This window comes from Dermacentor andersoni, chromosome 4, assembly GCF_023375885.2.
Source record: "Dermacentor andersoni chromosome 4, qqDerAnde1_hic_scaffold, whole genome shotgun sequence".
In the NCBI taxonomy this organism is placed as follows: domain Eukaryota; kingdom Metazoa; phylum Arthropoda; class Arachnida; order Ixodida; family Ixodidae; genus Dermacentor; species Dermacentor andersoni.
The window spans coordinates 154,121,734-154,127,832 of NC_092817.1; the positions used below are offsets into that span (position 1 = coordinate 154,121,734).

At 46.7% G+C, this 6,099-nt stretch overlaps 1 pseudogene; it reads right to left on the reverse strand.

The window, feature by feature from the left end:
- Positions 1–5,108: 5,108 nt before the first annotated feature.
- On the reverse strand, positions 5,109–5,280 carry LOC140217871 (U2 spliceosomal RNA; annotated as a pseudogene).
- Positions 5,281–6,099: the final 819 nt, after the last annotated feature.

The following is a 6,099-nucleotide window of genomic DNA, read 5'->3' on the forward strand; positions in this document are numbered from 1 at the left end:
CGAGAAAAAAAAATATCATGGAACTAAGCGTTCGCCGTCATCAACGACCAGCGCCCTGCCTTTGAAATGATTTTCATTCCGCCCAGCGCCGTTGAAATTTGCAAGCTCTGTTGTCGTTGTAGAGCGGCACATTCCTCGTGAGGCATGCCTGATGGCCCAAGTTGGCGCCAAACTGAATGCCGGCACACATGCACTGGCACATGCCCAGTGACCCAGATTGGCATAAAAAGGTTATCTGACTGATTAGCAGATACCCAGTCCTCCAAGTCCCCGTCAAAGGCTTTCATGAAACAGCGGTACCTGCCCAGTACCCCATCTATTGTGACGCATGTCGGCGCGAAGGAGGTTTTTCGAAGGGCGGTACATATGTATGCATTGCCATACACTCAGTGGCCTAAGTTGCCCGACGGTAGGTTTCGAGCCCTGTTCCCTCAGCACACCGCACGCTCTAACGATTAAACCACGGACTACACAATGACCCATGAGACCCAAATATAGGTAGATAGGTAGATTATAGCTTGTCAGCCCGTGAAAGTTCGTGAAGTATGCCCTAAGAATGCTAACGCGTTGAAATTATGTGTGTTCCCTTCAAGTGGTGACCCATGACGCTAAACCTTTTGTACATTAGTGGCCTTGGTTTATCACGTCGAGGCACTCCGACTCCATCCACTATACGTATACAACCCTGAAGTGTGGTTTCCTCAGAGTGCGTCTTCCGGGCTTATCGCATCACGACGCTCGCAACACAATTTGTGCGGCAGTTCCTGGCTAGGTTTTCGAATTTGCTCGCGACGTTTACCTGGGGTTCCGATGGAGGACAAGCATGCCATCAATCAAGCATGGCATCTTTACGCATTCTGACATAGCCGCTTCGCACATCACTCACGAAAACTGCCTTGTGCCGCCTGCCCTCCAATTAACCTTGGCCGTTCCATACTGGGCACTGCGTTTATCTCTGAAAAGTGCAGTTTGTATCGCGTCCTCAATCAACGGTACTGTTAGATCCGGCACAGAAGCCCACTGCAGAACAACGCCCAATTTCACAACAACCCAAGTGGTACCAAAACTTTCACCAGCATCAAGAAGTTCTTCCCGCGAACGCTAACCTCGCAACTACTTTCCATCTGTGCCACAAGCGTACCACGTCCCCGGTCTACTTGCATTACTTTCGCCAGTACCCGTACAGTCGTCTCTACATCGGTGTTTAACAACCGCGAATGACCAGCGCCCTGCTTATTCTACAAAGCTACAAGAAGCAACTCATGGGCAGATATCTTTCTGACCAAGTGAGATGTAAACAGCAGTGTCGTACGGAGCGACCGATTGGTATACCAAGTTTTTTAGTGCGTCTATACAATCGCCGTGATTTATACAGTTTGCGACCATGGCGCACTCGAGAAGCGACGCGCCTCTGCACTCATGCCCTGGTGAAAGCGAAGACACGAACACGCCTCATCCTACGGGACAGAACGATGCAATGTACCAGGGAAACGTCCAAGTTATATCCATCCCCTCACCATGCGCGTCGCTGCCGATGTGCTCTATTCTTAATGATCCACCCCCTCTGTCACTCTTCCTATAGCACGCACTCATCTGTGAATCAGACGATCAAGCAGATTGAGACAGCACGCCACTAAGGGGTCCTAGTCTCGCCGTGTGAGCACGATGACGTCATCAAATAAAGTGCCCCCGTTAACAACCGTATCAAATTTCTGAAATCACTGAATGCCACATGGTACTTTCCGTCGACTAGTCCCACACCAAGCACCTCTCCGGCAAGGAGCTATCCTACAACATTCTTTCGTGCAATGATCACGAAGAAACATGATGGCGCCCCATCGGTATATCCGACACCCTCGGCAATACGAAACAATGACCGCCAGTCGTAGTCCCACCCGATCTGCTCAACTCTCCCACACGTACCGAGCTCAAGCACCTAAAGGACATTAGGCGTGCCTTCGACAGGCGTTTGCGTGCAAAGGCTGCCTCTCTATGCATCAGCGAATAACTATTCCTGCTTGCAGCGCCTTCGCGCGTCCACGTCTACACATTTACCTAGAATTTTCTTTCGTCATTCTCCCTATTCGGGTACCCAGAACCGTCATTTCTTAGGGACCGCAGCACCTACGCCACGGACCTCCAGCAGAAGCCATCTAGGGTCACATGCGACAGCCTTCATGTTAACGATTGTCGGCATTCCTACGTATGGTATATTCTGTATATAGGACTCAGTTTGTAGTTCACACGTCGAACATCATTTTGCGTTCTTCATTTTGTTTCCACAAATTGTCTTGCCATTATTGTGCTTATTTCCACGTGTGATTTTCATTTTCTTTCCTGCTCCCTTTTACCAAAAGAAAAAGAAAAACTAAGGGGGGAGATATGTAAAGACATTTCGCAGCCTGATAAGGTGAAGAAGACGTAGCGCATGAGAGTGATCCGCGCTTTGTAGAGCTCGTCGCTTTGCCGTTCATCGGCCGATCCTGGAGAGATCTGTCCAAACCTCCTATATGGCCACTCAGAAATAAAATCGAGTGCGTTAATTGCATGCTCTATAGCCGGCCGTTTATTTTTTTTCTGTATTCCTGAACATCTTCAAAACTACTTACACTCTTCACTTCGGTGTCATCAAAATCTTGGACGACGCTTAAGCTTCGCCTTTAAGAGTAGTACGCCATAACATAAAAAAATTCCTGACTGCTTATAACGCTTCCCGGCAACTGCAGCTTATGCAACCATAATGTTTTTCTGGAAACGCTGGCGACGAACGCTATGAACGACGACGAGCTTTCTGATTATTTTGCTTATTTTTCCCACATGGCGGGAGCTGCCGGTGCTGTGTATGCTTGGAAGCGGATGCCATCTATATAGATGGTGTTGTAAGGAACCGAGCGGGGCGCACCGCTCGTACTCAGACAGACCTCAAAGGGCAGCTGGAAAAGTGGTTTGTGTTTCAGTTTGCCTGTAACGAAATTATGTTTTCTTGTAGATTCAAACTACGATCCGACGTTATTATGACGGTAGGCTGTGTGTAAGTGGCATTTCATCAATATTCCGACACATTCTACTTTGAGAAATTTAATTATTTCTATAACGTCTATGCGCCACACGGAGGGCCTGCGTGGTTCGGGATGATTTTTTCGAACGGAGAACGCTGACGACACTGACGCCGACACCGGATTTTTGGCGATACGGGGCTCTTAGCGATATCGCTTGAAAAGAGGCCTAACTCATGTTATCCTGGACCATCTTTCTTGCTTTCCACGGGCTCCAAAATGCAACCGGGATTCCGATTTTGGCTGACTTCCAACCAAGACGAACTGTTCTATTTTAAGGCCAGAAAGGCATTTGCCAACGTTAGCAGGGGCGGCATTACTCCTTACTAGATTGCTCATCCCACCTTATTTTTATGGTAGGGCCAAACCATTCTATACTTTATTCTAGCTGCACTCGGCTTCCCCCTCTTTCTTGGATTATTGTGATAGGTGCTTGAGTATGTGTTTCCTTCGTTTTGTATGCGCGCAAGTACTTACAATAATTATGCATATGACTTGCTGTTATGTTCATGTTGACACACGCCCTTGTTCATTTTTCTTCAGACAATGACCAGTAAATGCTTAAAGTTATCGCCCGGCGCAAGACGCGCCAGTGTGTATCAGATCATATTGTTGGTTTGTTGCGCGAAGGGGCAAATACGAAGACCAGAAGACAGGACCAGTGCTAACACTCACCTAACTCATTATTGAAGCAATCAACATGTATATAAGTCATTGCAATATCACTAGTAAACAGGCATGACATGGTCGTAAGACAATCAATTAACAGATAAACATATCACAAGTTAAGGGGAGTCATATAAAGTGAACAAGACAAGGCATTAGTTAAGATTAGCGCACATGCTGAGAAGATATTGAAGTTTGCTTTCTAACAGTGATATTGATGTCTGGCTGACCGAAGTCACTCCTAATTGTTCTGTGAAATCTCTCCATTATATCGCGTGTTGCTTGGCTATTGTGTCTTGAAATGACTTATGTGTCATAAAACAATGGTTTGCAGCCCCAATTAAAAGAATGCGACGCTACATGTGAAGCATTAGGGGTCTTAGGGGATTGCCTATGTTATTTTGGCATGATATGGAGGCACCTGCCATCCTGTCCAAAATAAGGCTTCCTGCACTTCAATATCAATTAGTGCTTCTTCTTGTTTTTATGGCTTCTCCACCTTATAACATGTTTATCGTTTGATAGATAGCCTTTAGACCACGTCATGTTTGTTTTGCTACGGATTTTGCAACCAACTTTCCACGTTACTGAACTTATATGTGCGTTCATCGTTTCAATAAACATTTAGTTGAGATTTAGCGCTCACCCTTTCTTTTTCTAGTCTTCGTCTGTGTTCCTTCGCGCCACAAACCAAGAATATGTTACCATAACAACTCGCCGAACTGGCCACCGTTTTGTGTATCGGAAGATCCTCGGTTGTTGTAGCCAATTCTATTGTCTATGTTAGCGTCCAACCTTATGTAATCAAATTGCATGAGTTACGTCAATACTGTTGTACATTCTGGAAGGTACATGAGTACCTGTGGTTACGTAGGAATCTTCAACGTGTCCTGTATATATAGCCGACGCGCTTGACCCGCAGATAAGATTATGACGATCGATGCATGTGTTCGTCAACACCGGTTTACCTGAGAGTAACCTTTCTTTTGTAGGCACGAAGCTCCACTGTATACAAATTCTAATATATTCAATCTGCTGCTTCTATTTGTGGGAAGAAGTTCGCCAAATAAAAAGTGAGCTTTGTGACACGCCGTTGTGCCACAGCCTAACTATGCACAGTCATGACAGCGTGACATCTGGTGGAGGTTTCTCAAAAACGGATGGCGTTCTCGCGTGTCCGCTGACCCAGAGGGAAGACGTTTCGGCGAAGAACGTGTCCAAGGGCCATTTTTAGACGCACATTTTGGACATCGTCGTGCGATGCTTCTGCCCTTTCTTTTCTTTCCTGCCACCCCTTATGTGAAACACTGGTGCTAGTAAGGCATGGCCCTTACGTAAAACTAAACGTGTCTGTGGGCAAGAACCGTGTAGGTCAAAATTTTCCTCCATAAGTGGGTTGATCCTGAAGATACTGGGCCGACCCGCGGTGGAGGTGAAGCAGGCTTTAAGCACTCCACAAAAATGCAAAAGTAAAGGTAAATAATCTTGGGGGCTTAGAAATCGTATCAGATATTAGGTTGATAAGAACAGATACTACACTTTGACCCACGTCGGCTATCTACGTTCGCAGCGCCCTCACTTTGTAGGCATTTCCTTTATTTCCGCTCTCCCGTGGTTGTGCTGCTGCCAGCGTGCTGCCCGCCAGGCCAGCTAGGCGGAAAGAAATGCGAAACGTCCATGTGGCCCCGATCCCGCAAACCTGGAACGTTTCACCGGAGCAACGGCAGGTTCGAGATGGAGTTTGTGGGGAACCAATTTTGTGTAGCCTGCGTTGCGTGCGACCTCTTCTAGCTTTCGAGTGACTTCACAACCTTTACTGCACTGGGGGACGTCGACCAACGCACGATCGCCTTCGCTACGGTTAAGCGGTGTGTGCCCTTGGAGTGCGGTGAAGAGCGTGTCTGTTCTACGTGATGGTATTCGTTAGTAAATGGTGTCGTGCCGCCTTCTGCAACAATACATGGGTGTGTATACCCCCCGGGGCCTCATCATCTTCCGAGGCTCAACATCGTGGAGCAGCGACTGGTGGCACCTTGCCTTCCATTTATGGGCACATGGCGTTTGACTCACGGCAATAGACAATTCGCCATTAAGGGGCCACATACACAACTGAACTTGTCATACACGTTCACAGAGTGAAATGACACTGTATTTTTATCTTTCGTAAAGTAAATTTTAAGATCTTGTGTTATTTTCTCTTTCTTGTTGCGCGATCTTCTTTTCTCCTTTGTTGATATGATTTCGCTGTGTTGTTTTAATTAAATACCTTTTCAATTCTCGAATATGCGAATACCAGGATCCACTTTGAGTTTCTGTAATTCCATGAAGACATCGCCACACGTGCAGTTCGCAAGAGTCTACCATCGAATCGAGAAAT